Genomic DNA, 22,181 nt, shown 5'->3' with positions numbered 1-22,181 from the left:
AATTGATTGATTATTATATTAAATTGGTAAATTGTTTTGCAAGAAAAAATTAAATAAATCAAATATGGGTAATTATGTGATTAAATGTTAATTTGGATTATTTGTTATTTGATCCCTTATGTTTTGAAAAGTTTAAAACTTGTCCTCAAGTTTTGAAATTTATGTTTTGTGATTAAAAGTTTAATTTAGGCAATTTAAATTTCAAACCCTAGAATTTTACAAGTTTAAAATTCAACCCTATACTAATATAATATATATATATATATATATATATATATATATATATATATATATATATATATATATATATATATATATATAATTAAAATGCTAGTCTTACCGTTAGTAGGCCTCATTCACGAAGTCGGTCTATAAGGTGGGTATAAAGTTGCTGCCTATAAAATGGCGTTTAATGGGTTTACACTCTCACCCACCGCTTGATTGATCGGTGGTGGGTCGTTAGCCGAACGGGTAGGATAGGGCAACTCTATCTCCTCATTAAAAGTATAATATTAAATTAAAAGTAACTACATGCTTTTCAAATCCCCAATCATAGTTACTTTAGGAAAGTGAATTGATGCAATCCCATGAAATTACACTTTGCACCATTGCTAAGAATTTAGTGGAGCATGTGTGGTTTACCGGCACACTAATTGGTTCTAAACAAAGGTGGCAAAGGGTGATTCATTGTTTATCATAGTTCGATGGAGTGTGTGTGGTTTACCGGCACATCGAATAGGTGATTATTACAATGAAGGCACCATGTACATTTGCATGGTTATTCACACCCACTTTGTGATCCTCGGTATCCCAGTCACAAACGAGAGGGGCATATCGAGATTTAAACATGCCATTGAAAAGTTCAATGAATCTCATCGAAACTTAGGAATTCTCAATACAATTAGAACTTAAAGTTAGGTTTTTATGGTAGAGAATTAGTGAATCGTCATTCACTTACCTTCAAATTGTTTGCATGTTGGATTACAGCATCCCTTTTCTAGTATGTAAATAATGTTGTTGGATCCTAGCCCTAATTTTTCTTGTTGGGTGATAATTAGGGATTTTAAATTCTAATCAATCTTTGTCCTTTCTATTTGTAGATGTCGAACGCGAACAACGCTGCTGCTAGCTCGTTCACATTGATGAGCCTTTGCCAAAAGGTGACTTTTGATGGAACAAACTTTAGCGAATGGATAAGATACATTTGCATGATTGCTCGCTACAAGGACAAGGAGAATGTCCTTGATGAGAAGCTCGAGAAGATTGTGACATCTCCAAAATCACGGCCAGAAAAGACCGATTTCATTTATGCTTTTTGAAAATATTTTCAGAGTAAATCCTTTTGATTTAAAAGTGTTGCGGAATTTGTTCCAAAACAAAACATGATAAAATAATATTTATAAAAGCATTTCATCAAGAGATGCATTTTCATTATATAATCAAAACTCGGGATGTCATGTTCCGATACAGACCATAAAGCATAAACGATAACATTACAAGTCATTCAACAAATATATACATATACAGACTTGTAAACAAAACAACTCGATGATTCATCCATCTTACACCCTTGCGTCACTTCCTGTAATCCAAATAAAACTGAGTGGGTCAGGCTTGGGAGCCTGGTGAGCGAATAGGGTTTTCAACCCACAAAAAATAAATTATATTTAATTTTCACCAACCAATCACTATCCCGATTACCCATTCCCATTATCCTCACTTTACGTCCCTAAAACAACATCTATCTCAAGGGACCTAATCTAGGATTTTCATCGGGACGGACAGTACTGCTAAGGGGTTTCCTCAACAATAGATATCCTAAAGGCAACCATGAGGGGGATAGAGTACACCGGTGAACACATGGTTCACAACACCTACAGGTTATGAACCTGCTAGCGTTCCACAGGACTGTCTAGAAAGAGTCTGTGGTCGTTATCCATACTCCGCTGAATAACTAGATCAACAACAACAACATCGAGGCCTGTCATCTGTTTATTACACACCAACTATCTACCCATGTTCTACCCAACATATTAGTAGATAAAAATATATATTTTTATACATAGTTTAAAACATGTATAGCATTTTCATTCAATACATATTCCACATAACAGATGAGGCACACCCACATAACACGTATTTCATAGAAAATAAATCATATCTATGAGATAGAAGAGAATGAATATACATTCACACACATAACAACAAAATTATACACATAACACGTATTTCGTATAAAATACTTCATAATTATGCGTTAGAAGAAAGTAACTAAACACTCACTTGATCAGAAGATGATCGGACAACACTACGGCTTACAGTAGTAGTATTCTTCAGCAGATCTGGAAGATCTCCACAAAAATCGAACTTCTCGCTAATAGAGATTCGGCTCAGGAATCGCACTTCTCAGGATCTTCGGGGCTTCGAAACTTCCTTCGGGGCTCGGGAATATTATCGGGGCTTCGGGGTACTTCTAGCACGCAAAACGATGCAAAACGGGAGAGAGAAGAGAGAAAAAGAGCAAAAGAACTCGGCAGCCTCGCATCCTATTTATAGGAGGCTGGAGCCTCGCAGTACGCTACGCGTACGCGTCCGAATTCGTCATTGCTTACGTATTCGAAGAACTCAAGTGCGAGGGACGTCACGCTTCGATGTACGCTGGGCGTACTTCGGATGAGTCCGATGACTCCCCTTCGGATAATACCGGATTTTATAATTAAATTTAAATATTAATTATTTAATAAACTTTGAAAATTCATATCTTCTTCATACGAACTCCGTTTTCGAAGTTATTTATATCCACGCATAGGTGAGACTACGCTCTACAACTTTCGTTTAAACTCCGTCGGCTAATTTTGATTTTATTTTTATTAATTATTTTTAGTAGGCCAGGACAGAAAAACTTTGTTATAAATTCATAACTTCTTCGTTTGACGTCCGTTCTCGCCTAACTTTTCATCGTTTCGATACCAACAACAAGATATTCGATTCTCGTTTAGATTGTTTTGGCTAAAAACCGTTCGATCTCAAATCGAGTATTTCGGGCTGCATACCGCTAAGTCGAAACTTCAATAAATCATAACTTCTTCATACGAAGTCAGATTTGGGCGTTCTATATATATTCGGAAACCTTGTTTCAACTACTACAACATTGTCCAAAGATAACGAGTTTATTTTACACTTAAATTTTGACGCTTATTTTTATTCTTAATTAATCAAACCACATAATTAAGCAATTAAGCACAAAACACATAATACTCAAATAATACACTTCTATTATTTCAAAACGGGTTACAAAGGTTAACCTAGACTATTATATAAACATTAATGACAAGCCCAGAAACACAGGCGTTACAAAGATCAACACAGAAATCGCTACTCCGGCTGAAATGACTGCTTTTGAGACTCATGAACGTGATGCGACGAAGGTTCATTGCATCATGATAGCCACAATGAACGTCGAATTCCAAAAGTCCTATGAGGACATGCATCCGTACGAAATGCACCAAGACTTGTTGGAGAGATATCACCAAAACGCGAGGCAGGAACGTTACGAGATCTTCATTAACATGATCTCCGCTAAAATGGGACATGGTGAATCTCTAACCGTACACTTGCAAAAGATGCAAAGGTATGTTGATCGTCTTCGCAAGTTGAATGTCGACTTTGGGGAAGACTTGGCTATCGACATAGTCCTTCACTCCTTGCCTCCGTGTTACAACCAATTTAGGATGACCTGCCATATGAACAAGGAAGAGGTCACCCTAAGTAAGCTCCAAGGTCTCCTTAGGGTTGCTGAGAGCAACCTCAAGGACAAGTCTGTTGCACCCACTCCCAATCCACCCGCTGCTCCTGTTTTGGCCATTAGGCAGGGAAGAGGCAAGAAAAGGAAGGCTCCATCTAAGAGCCACCACAAGGGAAAGTCCCGAGATGGTTCCTCTTCTAGTGGGACCAAAGTTGATCCTGCTAAGCCTAAACCTAACCCAAAGGAGGCAGAGTGCCACCATTGCCACAAAATAGGGCATTGGAAGAGAAGCTGCCCAGATACCTGCAAGCCATCAGGGAAGGAAAGATCAAGCCGTCTTTCGCAGGTATATACACAATTAAATCTAATGATTCATCTCATGCTATTTCTTAGGTCCTCGATACCGGGTGTGGTTACCACATTTGTTCTGAATTGCAGGGACTAAGAAGAAATAGGGATGTGGAGCATGGAAGAATAAATCTAATCATAGGGAATAGAAGATCATCGCCTGTGACCAAGATTGGAGTGTATTCTCTAGTGCTTAGTAATGGATTATGTTTAGATTTAAATAATTGTTGCTACTCGCCAGAAACGGCAAGAAACATCATTTCATTTCATGGTTTGTTTAGACAAGGATTTAGATTTTCTTTTAATAATGAGAATGGTTCAATTTATGCTTATCTAAATGGTGTCTTATATTTTGAAGCAATGCCATGTAATGGAATTTATGAAACTGTTATGATTGTAGATAACCTAGGAAATGATGTTTTATGCGTGGATTCTTCCAATAGTATGGATAGAGCATCCTTGTGGCATTGTCATCTTGGACATGTCAATAAGAAGCGCATAGCCCAACTACAAAAGGATGGAGTGTTGGAGTCATTCGACCTTAGGGAAGATGACACATGCGAGTCTTGTTTACTTGGAAAGATGACCAAGTCACCCTTCACTAGCACATGTGAAAGGGGTGAGGGTTTATTGGACCTCATACATACTGATGTATGTGGACCCTTTAGATCAACCACTAAGGATGGGAACCGCTTCTATGTGACTTTTACCGATGACTATAGTAGATATGGGTATATCTACTTAATCAAGCAAAAGTCAGAAACGTTTGAAAAGTTCAAAGAGTTCAAGAATGAAGTGGAGAATCAATTGGGCAAGGAAATCAAGATGCTTCGATCCGGTCGAGGAGGAGAGTACCTAAGTCTTGAATTCCACGACTATCTAAAAGAGTGTGGAATAGTTTCACAACTGACGCCGCCTAGGACACCACAGTTCAATGGTGTGGCAGAAAGGCGTAATCGAACCTTGTTAGACATGGTCCGCTCTATGATGAGTCATGCTTCACTACCTATTTCATTCTAGGGGTATGCCTTAGAGACTTCCGCCCATATCCTTAACCGAGTCCCTACTAAGAAGGTTGCCAAAACACCTCACGAGATGTGGACAGGGAAAGCTCCCTCGTTAGCACATATCAAGGTTTGGGGTTGTGAGGCTTTCGTAAGACGAGATACTCATGACAAGCTCGAACCTCGTAGTGAGCGATGTATTTTCATCGGCTACCCGCATAAATCCTTTGGATATCTCTTCTATAGTGTCACACCCCAAACCTGAACGGCGGAAATGTTCGGGGGCGGATGACTTCATGTGGTAACGTAACAATTGAATACATAGTAAAGAAAGCAATACAACCATCATATATATAATTGAAAGTTTACATTTGTCAAAAAGTACATGTACAAAACCAATTACAATATGATGTCAAAATGTGAGATTTAAGTGGCGCCGCAGCGTCCCTTCTTTAAAAGCGTATTGTTACCTGTAGTTACTGAATCCCTGGGACATACAAGTAATTTTTGAAAGAGTAGATCAACATTTAAGCTGGTGAGTTTCATAAGTATTTAAATGACAATGTTTGTATGAAATGAAATGTTTTGTCCTTGGTTGTGTTGTTTTTAGAAAATCCTATATTTTCTACTAGTATAAAAGTAGTCTTCTCTCAAGACCAATGTTGGTTTCTAAAATGTATGTAAGTGTAAAATAACCAATGTGTTTGAAAACCTTGTAAATCAATGCATTTTTAATACCCCATGTGAGTTTTATAACCATACTATTGACTCGGAATGCCTATACACAACGTTCTTCAGGCGTTGGAATGTTATGACGTTTGTCACCCCAAATGGTGGACTGTAGCTAACAGTCAGGGCGCGGGTTGTCAACCCGTATAGATCTATACACAAACACCATGCTCCCCCTCCAAGGGATTCTGGTATATAATACAGGACTTGAAATGTGTACTCGAACGTACGTGAAGTTAATGTCTCACAAAACCGTGGTATAAAAACAGATTTACGTGTTAAAATGTTCGTTTTTTCTTGTATATGAAAGTGACTTCTTGAAAATCATGTTTCTAGTATGTAAAAGTTAGCAATATCCTCGTAAAACTATACCTATTATAGTTTTCTAAAAGTGTGACTTGTTTGTTTAGAAAATGCCTAGAAAAGGAATCACTTTTTTTATAAATGTATGGATTTTGGTAGAGCCTAAGATAGACAAGTATACATATAATCTAAGAAAATGTTTAGTTTATACATGCATTACAACAATTTATATTTTTAAAGATAGGATTATATTGTAATATATTTTGTATACAAGAGTTCCCTATAAAGTTTATAAATCACATATGATTCTACTTAATAAAAGTGTATAAAAATCTTTATATATAACACCCGATAGTAGTCGTGTGTTTTACTTGTATTCCCCCCCCCCCTTAGAAAGCATATAAAAGCATTTAGAATAATTAAAAAGGGTTAATAAAGGGGTATGAACTCACTTGAAAGTTTGAAGATAGCGAGATGGAAAACCGGGCAGAGTTTCGTCTCGGGAAACGGATTTTTCTCGGGATTCTCGGGAATCTCGGGAGTAAAATCGTACCTCGGGACTTGAGCAAAAAGACCAAAGCTTCGGGGTAGTGCGGGCACGGAAAACAAGGCAAAATGCAAGAAAATAGAGAAAGAATGAGCAAAATTTCCGGGAACCCTCGCATTTCTATTTATAGGGGGCTGAACCGCCTCGGTACGCGGGGCGTACGCTCGTACGCAGCACGTACGCGTACGTCATGCATGACCGAGTCCTCGACTGCCTCGGCTTCGGATGGGACGGAAAAGGGGTAGCTTAGCATAGGGGCGGCGTGGACGGACCGAGACCAAGGCCCTCGTGTACGCGGGGTGTACGAGGTTACGCGGCGCGTAACTCGGATGAGGATGCTGACTCCTCCTTCGGATATTACCGAATTTTGAATTAAATTTATATATAATTTATTTAATAAACTTCAAAAAATCATATCTTCTTCATACAAACTCCGTTTTCGATGGTCTTTATATCCACGCGTAGGTGAGACTACGCTCTACAACTTTCGTTTAGACTCCGTTGGCAAATTCCGAAATTATTTTTATTATTTATTTATAAAATGACGTGATTAAGGAATTTCTTTAAAAATTCATAACTTCTTTATCTGACGTCGGTTTTTGCCAGACTTTTCACCGCTGAAATACCATTGTCGAGACCTTCGATTCTCATTTAGGTCATTCCGGCCAAAAGTCGCTCAATCTCCGATTCGAGTTTTTAGCTGTCTGCTGCTAAGCCGAACTTGGAAAAATCTTAACTTCAATATACGAAGCCGGATTTGGGCATTCTTTTTACATACGATCCCGGTTTAATGATATTAAACATAGTAGGTAGTTAAATAGAAACTTTTTGGACATTTTATTATGAAAGTTAATTTCTTTAACTCAAAAGTGGTTACAATACTTGACTTATTAGGCCATTACAAAGAGTTGAAATATCGGGTTGTCACATCATCCCCCCGTTAGAGGGAATTTCGTCCCGAAATTTAAAGTAGTAAAGATACTAGTGAACATGAAAGAGATGAGGGTACTTTTGTTTCATCTGATCTTCGCGTTCCCATGTGAATTCAGGTCCCCGCTTGGCGTTCCATCGAACCTTCACGATGGGTATGCGACTTTGTTTTGTTTACTTGACCTCTTGGTCCATGATTTCTACCGGTTCTTCCACAAAGTTGAGGCTCTCGTTGATCTTGATCTCGTCGAGTGGAATAACAAGAGTCTCATTGGACAGACACTTTTTCAAGTTCGAGACGTGGAAGGTTGGATGTATGTTACCAAGTTCACGCGGTAGGTTAAGCTTGTAAGCCATAGGGCCGATTCTGGCAAGAATCTCGAAAGGCCCTATGTATCTTGGATTTAGTTTCCCACGCTTTCCAAAGCGTATTAAACCCTTCCACGGTGAGACCTTTAATAAAACGTGGTCTCCTACCTAGAATTCCAAAGGTTTCCTCCTTTGGTCAGCGTAGCTTTTTTGTCGGTCTCTAGAGGCTTTCAATCGTTCACGAATCTGAACGATCTTCTCTGTCGTTTCTCGTATGATTTCCGGACCGGTGAGAGTGATTTCAGGAACTCTTCCTCTAGCTAACTGGGTATCGCCAACTTCAGTCCAGCACAGAGGGGATATGCACTTTCGACCATAGAGGGCTTCAAACGGAGCAGCCTTTATGCTTGTATGATAACTATTGTTGTATGAAAATTCGACAAGGGGTAAATGGATATCCCATGCCTTTCCAAAGTCAATCACACAGGCTCTTAGCATATCTTCTAAAGTTTGTATCGTTCTCTCACTTTTTCCCGTCTGTTTGTGGGTGGTAGGCTGTACTCATGTCTAGCCTAGTCCCTAGGGAACTTTGTAGTGACTGCCAGAATCTTGAAGTGAATCTACTATCTCTATCGGAGATAATGGATATCGGAACACCATGCAGTCGCACTACTTCCCTTAAGTAAGTTCTTGTAAGCTTTTCCATTTTGTCAGTCTCCTTGATGGGTAGGAAATGTGCGGATTTGGTTAATCTGTCGACGATGACCCATATGGTATCGAGTCCACTCGTCGTCTTGGGTAACTTGGTTATGAAGTCCATAGTAATCCGCTCCCATTTCCATTCTGGTATCTCCGGTTGTTGTAGTAATCCTGACGGTTTCTGATACTCGACCTTAACCTTAGCACAAGTAAGCCATTTACTTACGAAGGAAGCAATTTCTGCTTTCATGTTAGGCCACCAGTACAGTTTCTTAAGATCCAGATACATTTTATCTGAACCTGGGTGAACGGGATATCTTGAGTTGTGTGCTTCGGTCATGACTACGTTTCTGAAACCACCATGTTTCGGGGTCCAGATTTGGTCCATGAGATAGTAGGCTTCGCCACCCTTGACTTCTAGATTCTTTTCCATTCCTCGCAGAGATTCACCCGCCACATTTTCAGGTTGCAAAGCTTCCATTTGTGCCGCCTTAATTTGTGTGGATAAGTGGGAATGGATAGTCATAGTCAGAGATTTGACCCTCCGACCAGTATATTCCTTTCGACTAAGGGCGTCAGCTACCACGTTGGCCTTGCCAGGATGATAACGAATTTCGCATTCGTAGTCATTTAGTAACTCAACCCATCGTCTTTGTCGCATGTTGAGTTCCTTCTGATCGAAAATGTGTTGAAGGATCTTGTGATCGGTGAAAATAGTACTCTTTGTTCCGTATAAGTAGTGTCTCCAGATCTTCAGAGCAAATACCACTGCTCCTAACCCAAGATCGTGTGTCGTATAGTTCACTTCGTGTGTCTTAAGCTGTCGGGAGGCATAAGCAATAACCTTCCCTCTCTGCATAAGAACACAACCAAGTCCTTGATTTGATGCATCGCAATACACTACGAAGTCTTCTATCCCTTCGGGGAGGGATAGTATCGGTGCGGTGCACAAGGCCTGTTTTAGCATCTGGAACGCCTTCTCTTGTTTTGCCTCCCAGTCAAAGGCCACACCTTTCTGGGTTAATGTAGTAAGAGGTTTCGCAATGCTAGAGAAGTTCTTTATGAATCTGCGATAGTAGCCAGCGAGACCTAGAAATTGACGAATTTCTGTAGGTGTCTTTGGTGCCGACCAGTTCTCAATGGCCTTAATTTTGGAGGGGTCCACGTGTATCCTTTTCTCGCTAACAACGTGGACTAAAAATTCGACTCTTCGAATCCAAAATTCTCATTTAGAGAACTTCGTATAGAGTTTCTCCGTTCGCAGTGTTTCTAGGACTTTTCGTAGGTGCTGACTATGCTCTTCCTCACTTCGGGAGTAGACAAGTATATCATCAATAAAGACGATGACGAACTGATCCAAGTAAGGACGGCATACCCTATTCATTAGGTCCATAAATACTGCTGGTGCATTGGTTAATCCGAACGGCATCACTACAAATTCGTAGTGTCCATTACGAGTTCGGAAAGCTGTCTTTGGAATATCCCCCTCTAGAACTTGTAATTGGTGATATCCGGATCGTAGATCTATCTTTGAGAAGTAGTTTGTTCCTTGAAGTTGATCGAATAGGTCGTCAATACGGGGTAGAGGATAACGGTTCTTGACAGTAAGTTTGTTCAGCTCTCAGTAGTCGATGCACATACGGAACGATCCGTCTTTCTTCTTTACAAACAGGACCGGTGCCCCCCAAGGTGAGAAACTTGGTCTTATGAATCCTTTTTGAAGGAGTTCATTAAGTTGACTGGAAAGTTCCTGCATCTCTACTGGTGCGAGACGATAAGGCGACTTCGCTACTGGGGTAGCCCCTGGAACTAAGTCGATTCTGAATTCGACTTAGCGTTGTGGTGGTAATCCTGGTAGTTCTTCTGGAAAGATATCGAGAAAGTCGCGTACTACTGACATGTTCTTGATGTCCTTCAGTTCTTGACTTGTATCAGCGATGTGCGCTAGGAATGCTCGACAATCCTTCCGCAAGCACTTTCGAGCTTGGATGCACGAAATGATGCGAAGGTTTGTACTTGATTTGTCGCCGTAGATAACTAATGTTTCGTTGTTAGGGAGATTAAGACGGACTGCTTTCTCAAAGCACATGATGTCGGCGCAAAGAAGACTCAACCAATCCATGCCGACTATGACGTCGAAACTTTTAATTTGGACCGGCATGAGATTGATTGGAAAAGAATGGCCGTCTAAAGTTAACGTACAGCCCATGTATATGCAGTTAGTGTTTTCGGTTTTTCCATTGGCCATCTCTATAGTGAATGATTTTTCTAACTTGCTAGGTTTAGGTTTAAGTGAATAAATAAAGTTTTGACTCACGAAGCTTCTCTCCGCTCCACTATCGAATAATATGCATGCATATGAATTATCGAGAAGGAACGTACCAGCAACTACAGTTGGGTCAACTACAGCTTCGTCGTGGCCTATCGCCAAAACTCATCCCACACCGCCGGTGCCTGCTGCCTTAGGGCAGTTCCTCTTGTAGTGGCCCAACTCGCCACAACCGTAGCAAGTCTGGCCTACACCCGCACTGGGAACTTGAGTCATTGGCTTTGCGGGGTCCTTGCAGAAACGGGTTGTGTGTCCCTTTCTGTTGCATTTGGCGCACTGCATTTCCCAACAAGGTTCATGGTGGTGGTAAGTGCATTTGGTGCACTTTGGAAGGTTACCTACATAAGGCTTTGTGGGGTAGAGATTTGTAGGGACTATAGTAGGTACAGTGGCAGCATTCACTGAAACCAGTTGTTTCTTTGTGGATTCTTGGGAAGACCTACCCTTCCCTTTATCCCATACTCTCTTCCTGTTGTTGTTGTTGTTGTTGTTGTTGTTGTTTCCTTTCTGTGGTTCTGGTGTAGAAACGGTTGAGTTCTGATGACCTCCGTAGTCAATCAGAGATTGTGCCAGTTCCTTAGCACTTTCAAAGGTGTCAGGTTTGGAAGCTAACACGCTTGATCGTATTTGGGGCGTCAGTCCCCAGATGTACCTCTCTATTTTCTTGCTCTCGGGAGCAATCATATATGGGCAAAGGATTGCCAGATCGCAGAATCTGTTGGTATAAGTTGCGATGTCGATACCAACCATTCTGAGAGTCCATAGTTTGTGTTCGAGCTTTTGAATCTCTCCCCGTGGGCAGTATTCTCTCATCATCATGGCTTTTAGGCTCTCCCAGCTTATGGAGTTTGCCACTACAGGGTAAGTACTTTAACGTGGCCATTCCACCAAGTTAAAGCTCTATCAATAAGGGTGAAAGTTGCAAATTTGACTTTGTTGTGCTCGATACAGAAGCAGATTTCAAAGACTGACTCTGTCCTTTCAATCCACTGTCTCAAGGCTATCACACCACCAGATCCATAAAACATTCGGGTCTTGGCATTAGTAAAGTCCTTATAGGTGCATTCTCGGGGTGGTCCATGACTCTCGCCATGGTTGGATGGGTGTGTGCCAGATCCCGAGCCATTAGTACTCGAGTTATTGATCTGTGACATGGCAGCTGCTACCGCTGCGGTGACTGCTGCTTGGAACATAACAGCATCAAATTGAGGTGGTGGAGGTGGTGGTGGTACAGGTGCTTCCCCACCGTTGCTTCGCCTTGGATTCCTACGCGGATGCATCCTTCAACTATTGGTTGAAAAGGTAAAGATAAGAATTCCATAGAATAGAAAATTAATGTGTCTCATGAACTAAATTGCTATAGTTCAACAACAGATGCTAGTATGAGTCTTAAAATAGAAGAATGAAAGTTATTTGTAAGACTGAAAGTATGAAACAAGTATTTGGTTTCACAAAGACTTTTCAAGGTTTGAACGAAATACTCAACGTAGTAATAATAGTGTCACTTATATTAATATAAAAGTTGATACAATGATCATGAAAATTTGACCCCTATAAGGGTCTCCGATTACAAAGTTCGAGAAATTTAAAGACTTTTAGCCGAGGTCCTAAGCTATAACAAAATTTGAGTCTTTGACAAGCACTACTTGCGACGTAGGTTGCGCTTGGAGCTTGACTCTGCATCTGATTGCTTCAACTCCATTAGACGCCTATCAAAAGCGGCTTGTTGTTCCCTCAGTTCAGTGAGGGCTGCAATCATTTGTGCTTGGAATGCCTCGGTTTGGAGTTGAGCATTGTCTTGTATCTTGTCCAGCCTACGGATGTCAGAAGTGTGAACCTGTACTTCCACGTTGACATCCCGGAGTCGGCTAGCTTGAACTCCGGACTAATAGGACTGATTGGCTAGCTTACCCACCATTACTGGGAGTGCCCGATCAGCCGAACCTCCACCGCGGACATCATAGAAGTCTCGGCACATGCCGTAGGGAGGGCGTAAGTTCTGTTGTTGGCTCCAATGATGGAGGTGACTTCCCCAGACGGGAGTAGGTCCTTGAAAGTTCCTTATGAAGACGGGAGGTTGAACGGGTGGTGGATCAATCACTTCCGGTTCTGAGTCGGTACCGGAGTCATCATCCACTTCTATGGGTTCCTCGTCCTCTTCGGGATCATCTTCGACCCATCCTCCGTTGCCTTGGTTGGGAAAGTAGGGGTCGCCGGGGTGGTGAAATCCAGCCATTTGACTGTACGAGAAATAGGGTTATAAGAGTTGAATAAAGTTGAAACTTGCAAAACATGTAAGTTAAACTAGTTTAGGTAGCAAATACTCCTATAGTATTTAAATTCTTGTGTTTGATTCTAGTAACGGTTTGGTAAGTTTTGACTTGTTGCTTACTACGATCATTCCTCGATATACGTTGGTCCAATCTCGGGCAAATATAGTTGATCACGCTATATTTGTCCAAAATCTGATTACATATATCGAGTCTTAATCGTAGTGTCAACTTGTCTAAATACTTGTTGTATAGTTAGATATCATGAAAATAATTTGTTGTATGCATGTAATTGTACTTAAGTGAACTATCAATTTAAATTAAACGTAACGCTGCTTAAGCGTAAAAAGAAAAATGTTTTGTCAGAGAGTGTTAGTCACTTAAGCATTTATAGTTTGTATATCTTATGTGGTTCTATATACTTAGTTCACTATAAACATTGCTCTGATACCAATCTGTCACACCCCCAAACCTGAACGGCGGAAACGTTCGGGGGCGGATGACTTCATGTGGTAACGTAACAATTGAATACATAGTAAAGAAAGCAATACAACCATCATATATATAATTGAAAGTTTATAGTTGTCAAAAAGTACATGTTCAAAACCAATTACAGTATGATGTCAAAATGTGAGATTTAAGTGGCGTCGCAGCGTCCCTTCTTCAAAAGCGTATTGTTACCTGTAGTTACTGAATCCCTGGGACATACAAGTAATTTTTGAAAGAGTAGATCAACATTTAAGCTGGTGAGTTTCATAAGTATTTAAATGACAATTTTGTATGAAATGAAATGTTTTGTCCTTGGTTTGTTGTGTTTAGAAAATCCTATATTTTCTACTAGTATAAAAGTAGCCTTCTCTCAAGACCAATGTTTGTTTCTAAAATGTATGTAAGTGTAAAATAACCAATGTGTTTGAAAACCTTGTAAATCAATGCATTTTTAATACCCCATGTGAGTTTTATAACCATACTATTGACTCGGAATGCCTATACACAACGTTCTTCAGGCGTTGGAATGTTATGACGTTTGTCACCCCAAATGGTGGACTGTAGCTAACAGTCAGGGCGCAGGTTGTCAAGCCCATATAGATCTATACACAAACACCATGCTCCCCCTCCAAGGGATTCTGGTATATAATACAGGACTTGAAATGTGTACTCGAACGTACGTGAAGTTAATGTCTCACAAAACCATGGTATAAAAACAGATTTACGTGTTAAAATGTTCGTTTTTTCTTGTATATGAAAGTGACTTCTTGAAAATCATGTTTCTAGTATATAAAAGTTAGCAATATCCTTGTAAAACTATACCTATTATAGTTTTCTAAAAGTGTGGCTTGTTTGTTTAGAAAATGCCTAGAAAAGGAATCACTTTTTTTATAAATGTATAGATTTTTGTAGAGCCTAAGATAGACAAGTATACATATAATCTAAGAAAATGTTTAGTTTATACATGCATTACAACAATTTATATTTTGAAAGATAGGATTCTATTGTAATATATTTTGTATACAAGAGTTCCCTATAAAGTTTATAAATCACATATGATTCTACTTAATAAAAGTGTATAAAAATCTTTATATATAACACCCGATAGTAGTCGTGTGTTTTACTTGTATTTCCCCCCCTTAGAAAGCATATAAAAGCATTTAGAATAATTAAAAAGGGTTAATAAAGGGGTATGAACTCACTTGAAAGTTTGAAGATAGCGAGATGGAAAACCGGGCAGAGTTTCGTCTCGGGAAACGGATTTTTCTCGGGATTCTCGGGAATCTCGGGAGTAAAATCGACCCTCGGGACTTGAGCAAAAAGACCAGAGCTTCGGGGTAGTGCGGGCACGGAAAACGAGGCAAAATGCAAGAAAATAGAAAGAGAATGAGCAAAATTTCCGGGAACCCTCGCATTTCTATTTATAGGGGGCTGAACCGCCTCGGTACACGGGGCGTACCCTCGTACGCAGCGCGTACGCATACGTCTTGCATGACCGAGTCCTCGACTGCCTCGGCTTCGGATGGGACGGAAAGGGGGTAGCTTCGCATAGGGGCGACGTGGATGGACCGAGACCAAGGCCCTCGCGTACGTGGGGTGTACGAGGTTACGCAGCGCGCAACTCGGATGAGGATGCTGACTCCTACTTCGGATATTACCGGATTTTGAATTAAATTTATATATAATTTATTTAATAAACTTCAAAAAATCATATCTTCTTCATACAAACTCCGTTTTCGATGGTCTTTATATCCACGCGTAGGTGAGACTACGCTCTACAACTTTCGTTTAGACTCCGTTGGCAAATTCAAAAATTATTTTTATTATTTATTTATAAAATGACGTGATTAAGGAATTTCTTTAAAAATTCATAACTTCTTTATCTGACGTCGGTTTTTGCCAGACTTTTCACCGCTGAAATACCATTGTCGAGACCTTCGATTCTCATTTAGGTCATTCCGGCCAAAAGTCGCTCGATCTCCGATTCGAGTTTTTAGCTGTCTGCTGCTAAGCCGAACTTGGAAAAATTTTTACTTCAATATACGAAGCCGGATTTGGGCATTCTTTTTACGTACTATCCCGGTTTAATGATATTGAACATAGTAGGTAGTTAAATAGAAACTTTTTGGACATTTTATTATCGAAGTTAATTTCTTTAACTCAAAAGTGGTTACAATACTTGACTTATTAGGCCATTACAAAGAGTTGAAATATCGGGTTGTCACATATAGACCGAAGGACAATGTTGTCTTCGTTGCAAGGAGAGGAGTTTTCCGAGAGTGAGAACTCATAAGCCAAGGAGACAGTGGGAGGCAAATCGAGCTTGAAGAGATTCAAGAATCGATTGATGAAGGAACCTCTACCATTGGTGCTCAACCAGAGGAGGAAACTCCGGTTGAGTCGATTAACGAATCCTTACCTCTTAGACGTTCCGAAAGAGTTAGAGCTCAACACCAGTTTTATTGTTTTCATATTACTACCGAAGGGGACACGTATATTAGTGATGGTACACTAATAAATCTAGATGAACCTAATAGCTATAAGGAAGCCATGGCAGGCCCGGAGTCTGTGAAATGGAAAGAGGCAATGGACAGCGAGATCCAATCCATGTATGACAACCAAGTTTGGAATTTGGTTGATAATGTGCCCGGACGTAAGACCGTTGGGTGCAAATGGATCTTCAAGAAAAAGACCGACGTGGATGGAAACGTACACACATATAAGGCGCGATTGGTTGCGAAGGGCTTTACTTAAACTCTCGGAGTTGACTATGATGAGACCTTCTCACCAGTTGCGAAGATAAAGTCTATTAGAGTGATGCTAGCTATTGCCGCATTTCATAATTATGAGATTTGGCAAATGGATGTCAAGACTGCTTTCCTTAATGGAAAGTTGGCTAAGGATGTTTACATGGCTCAGCCAGAGGGTTTTGTTGATCCGAAGCATCCAAATAGAGTGTGTAAGCTTGAGAAGTCCATTTATGGACTTAAGCAAGCATCTCGCAGATGGAATCTTTGCTTCGATGAGAAAGTCAAAGAGTTTGGATTTGTACAAAGCGAAGATGAATCGTGTGTATATGTCAAAGCCAGCGGGAGTATAGTAAGTTTCCTCATTCTGTATGTCGATGACATACTACTCATAGGAAACAACATCCCGACACTGCAGGAGGTTAAGTCCTGGCTCGGGAAGTGCTTCGCTATGAAGGACCTCGGAGAGGCTTCCTATATTTTGGGAATAAGGATAGTGAGAGAACGAAGTAAGAGACTAATAGGACTTAGTCAGAACACTTACTTAGATAAATTACTAAAACGTTTTAGTATGGAAAATTCGAAGAAGGGAGAATTACCGATACAAAGTAATGCCAAGTTGAGTAAGACTCAAAGTCCGAGTACCGAAGCCGAAATAGCAGAAATGAGCCGAGTACCATACGCTTCTGCAGTTGGCTCAATAATGTATGCTATCACTTGTACTCGCCCTGATGTAGCCTTTGCTTTGAGCATGGTTAGTAGATATCAAGGGAACCCTAGCAGAGCCCATTGGATTGCGGTCAAGAATATCCTTAAGTACCTTCGGAGGACCAAGGAATGGTTTTTAGTCCTCGGGGGGAGTGATGACTTGAAGGTGCGAGGGTATAGTGACGCCAGTTTTTAGACCGACTGGGACAACTACCGTTCGCAGTCGGGCTGGGTCTTTAACCTTAGTGGAGGAGCAGTAACTTGGAAAAGTTCCAAGCAGGAAACCGTAGCTGATTCAACGTGCGAATCAGGGTACATTGCAGCGAGCGAAGCATCGAAGGAGGCAATATGGTTGAAGAACTTCATTGGTGATCTTGGAGTTGTGCCTGCCATAAAGGAGCCTATGGAATTTTTTTGTGATAATGAAGGAGCGGTTGCCTTGACCAAGGAACCAAGGGATCATGGTAGATCTCGTCATATCGACAGAAAGTATCACTTTATTAGACATCGTGTAGAAGAAGGAAAACTCGTGGTTAAGAGGATATCATCAGAAGATAACCCAGCAGATCCGCTTACGAAGGGACTGAGTAGGGTTAAGCATTTGCAGCATGCTAGGAGTATTGGACTGAGAGATGATATTAGATTAGATTAGATAGTTTTAGAAACTTGTAATAGATAAATGTAATTAACATTTGATGATTAAATAAAGGAGTATTATTTATAAGTAAAGCTACTATCTTATGTTAATTGTTTAACTATTGTTTCACTTTGCATGTTTTGACTTCCAGAATAATTGAGTTTATTTAGAATAATCGAATTATTCAAACAGTCCACAATCGTTCATATTTTGGAAGTAGGTATGAATGAAGATTGTCATGAATTGGTGTGTAGATTTTTCTAAATGGTATTAGACATAGCAAAAGTTTGCTGCAACGTTCATGAGTGCTTATGAACTAGTTTTGAGCATTGGAACAAACCCGCGCTTGCTGGAATCACCTTATGGAATCTGACGAAAAGGTTGATCGCAAGACGATAATATCATATGGTCTTAAAACCTAGATATATGGTTTGCTATTTGTTAATTGGTTGTACATTGATAATATGAAACCACATCAGTAAATTGATGTTATAAAATGCATTGTTGTGTATAATTGATTAATGAATAAGTAAATGCATATAAGTCGAAGTTTATCTGTTACTTTTATACTAAGAGGGTAAAAGTGATATCTCGGCCGCTCGATGATTTGATTTGACTTATGTGTCGGGCCCGGTCAGAACTGAATTGATGTGTTCGATTAAGTTCTATGTCAAATAAATCTGAGATCAAGAAACCAACTGCTGGACAAATTGGTTCCATAGAATTGTCCACATGATATCTAAACAGAGGACTGTACGATCCCTTATCTAAATGACAAGATTGATAAGATCAGAGTTTGACAGCGTCTTTAAGGGCTACGATTGCTAATCGGATTGTGCTTGTGTATATAGTTACTAGACTTATCCAAGTGGGAGACTGTTGGAATAGTGTCTAAGGCTGCAACTATATTAGGCAAGTATTTGACCCAGTTGTGCATGGTCCTTTCGGGTTGCATTCACCATAGCAACTTGACATGATGATTTATTATGAGAGAAGAAATATTATTAATATATTATGAGAATAATATAAGGAATAATAATATTGTTATTTGATTAATATAAGTCATAAATTAATTAGGAATTAATCTGGTGACTTAAAGAGATTAATTGAATAAAGGGGTATAAATTGTCAATTGTTTGATAGTTGTATTTTGAGCAGTGACTCCTTAGGGATAAAGGGTGGACGAATTTAGGGTTTGGAAGAGCCTAGAATTTGTCCAAGGGCTTATCATAAGGGTATTGGATTGCTTAGGGCCTAAGTTATCCAATTAGGGTTTAAGGGTGAAACCCTAGGAGCCTCACTAGTATAAATAGACCCTTGGGGTCAAGGAAATCGGCACTCTTGTTTTTGAAGAAACCCTGGCCGACTTCATCCCCTCTCCTCTCTCTCTCTCTCTCTAATCATCCTCTTGCTAAGTTGGTGTTTGTAAGCCATTAGAGGAGTGACATTTGTGACTCTAAGCTCCAAGGACAAGAAGATTCAAGCAAGGAACTTAAGGTAATCTTTTAGATCTGTTTTTCCTTGTGTTATTATACTAGATCTATCATCAAAGTCTTGGATACATTGCATGTTCAATTAGAGAAACCTAGATCCAAGCATTAGGGTTTGTATGTGCACATAGGAGTGTTCTTATGGCTCAAACCCATCAAATAATACTAGCTTTCGTCGAAGAAAATTATTTTTTTTAAGAAGCGAAGCGCTGTCTGAGTTCGGAATCACCACCTTTTCAAGTGAGTGTATGGTCCCTTTCATCTTACACATAGATATGAAGTATTTTATATAAACTACGTGTTATGTGTGCATATTATATGTATACTTGGTATCTATGCTAGATGAACGATTTTATACAAGTTTTATATGATTTAAACTGTATATGTATTTATATCTACGTAATATGTTGGGTAAAACAAGGGTAGATGAAATATGAGTTAGATGATGAGTTGAGAGGTGATATAGACCATGAGGTAAGGGTGAGAGGTGGACGATGTGAGAAGCCTTGTTCCCAAATGTTGGCCCCGTCATCTAGCAGAGTATGGATGACAACCACAGACTATTCTAGACAGTCCAGTGGAACACTAGCAGGCTCGCAACCTATAGGTGTTTTGAACAATGTGTTCACCGGTGTACTCTAAAAACCCATTGACATGTATTGCGAGTGGACTCTCAAAAATGATACTGTCAATAAACGAGATAACCCTAGCAGATGTGCTCGAAGGACAATACTGGCAGCTACGCCTCACATAGAATGTCACAATTCTGGCAGCTGCGCCTAAGTGATAGAACTAGCAGTTGTGCTTGACAGCTGTGTCATTGACAACGATGGACTTCGTACCTATTCCTTAGGAATGAATGAATGAGAAATAGCTGATTCTTAGGGTAGATCCTTAAGAGTAAAGAAGATAATGGGGATGGGCAATTAGGTTAACTGTTTGATAATTAAACATAATAATTATATTATTGTGGGTTGAAAACCCTATGTACTCACCAGTATTTCCAACCTGACCCACTCAGTTTATTTATATCACAGGTGTTGATATGAAGTCACATTACACTGAGAGATTAAGGATATATAAATCACTAGTGATAATGAATGTAATTTATGTTTATGCTAATGTTTCTGTATTGACAATGACATCCCAAATGTTTTAAAATGAATAAAAAATACTTTTCTTCGGAAATGCCCTGATAACGTATTTATCATGTTTCACTGGGAACAAATTCCGCACATTTTTATTAAAAAGAGGTACTCTGACTTTTATAAAGCATAAAAAAATCGGTCTTTCCTGGCCGTGAAATTGGGGATGTCACAGCTTCCTCCCTCACGGTCTCCAAATCAATCTCCCGCTCGTGAGCACAAGCTATCATATCCTCCAATGTCTTGTAGCTTGACATGCTCACAAAGTCTCATATCTCATCCTTTAACGTATCATGGTACCGAGCCTTCTTCGTCTCCTCGTCCAAGACATACTGCATAACTAGCAAGGCATCTCCCTGAACATGGCGGTAATATACACTATTGACTCAGTAGTCTACCGAAGGTCCTGAAACTCCCCTGCCATCTATTGGACCTTTATTACTGGTATAAACTCCGCCTTGAACCTCAAAACAAAATCATCCCTAGTCATAGCCTTAACATCCTTGACTCCCAAATAGGCTACCTCCTCCCACCAGTCATGGGCTCCGTCTTTTAGAAGACAGGATGCAACTCTGACATTCGCTTCCTCGGGAAGTAAACCAGAAGGCGTTCTTGATGTCTGTCAACCACTGTCTACTAGCAACGGGGTCCTCTTCCCGAAGAACTCAGGGTCCCCACAAGCACAAAACTCTCGGAAGGTCAAAGAGCATGCACCCACTATAACCACCATCTCAGTATGGAATGCGTTCAGACACTCATTCATCAACTCCATAATTCCCTCCTAGATCGAACCAAAGTTCACAGGAGTCTACTCTAGAACAATTCGGGTAATCTCAGATGAAATGAACACCCACATGTAATCATCCAAGGATCCGACTCTAGAGCCTACATTCAATCCCTCACTAGAACCCAAACCACCTCGAGTGACCACCATACTAAAAATAAATAAAGCAAACCAGCAGAAAACACTCGAGAAACCTCACACCTAGCAAATTCCTTAGTATCCTTGCGACTCTCTTGAATCGAGTACGGATCCTATGCTTCCATTAGTACAGGCCTAATACTACCTTCCACACCTATCTGTACTTTCCTCAAGATTCGTCTCGATTCCCCTAAGTGACTCCCTAAACAACGCATATGCCAATGATAAATCCTTTCTAGGTTCTCCTAGGATTCCCTTCCCACCACTCTTTGCCATCAACTGCAGAAGAAACCCCCACTAACACCCGTTAACTACCTCACGAATATAATTACATGCAACAAACACTAGATAATTCTTCGACAACAAGGTCTTACACTACAACGGTTGGACTCAAACAAGAGCTGCACAATAGCATTAAACCTAACCTTCTAAAATTACCTAATTTCTGCAATATGTAACCTAGCATATTCACTTGATAGTCAGCTAACACTAGGAATGGTTCCTAAAAGCACAAAGCAAGCAACATTCGAGCATCGAGTTCTAACCAGAGCACTGCCTAACAGACCGTCCTAACATATCAGTAATCTATACTAGCATAAAGTCCTATGGACTCATAAAGTAAGCATACAATGCATCTTTCCTATGATAAAAATCATGAGTAGATCCGTAGCCTTAATCTAGCATGTTATTCACATATTCACATACTGAGTCAATAAACATGTATAGGTATTTTCAGAACACTCACTTGAGCTCGACCAATTGCATGCATCACAACCCCTTCTTTCTAGTAGTAATCTCTTTATAAAATCATTCCTTTTTATGAAAAACTT

The sequence above is a fragment of the Lactuca sativa genome, chromosome 4 (assembly GCF_002870075.4).
Source record: "Lactuca sativa cultivar Salinas chromosome 4, Lsat_Salinas_v11, whole genome shotgun sequence".
In the NCBI taxonomy this organism is placed as follows: domain Eukaryota; kingdom Viridiplantae; phylum Streptophyta; class Magnoliopsida; order Asterales; family Asteraceae; genus Lactuca; species Lactuca sativa.
The sequence above is the reverse complement of the archived record's forward strand: the minus strand, read 5'-3'. Positions refer to the sequence as shown.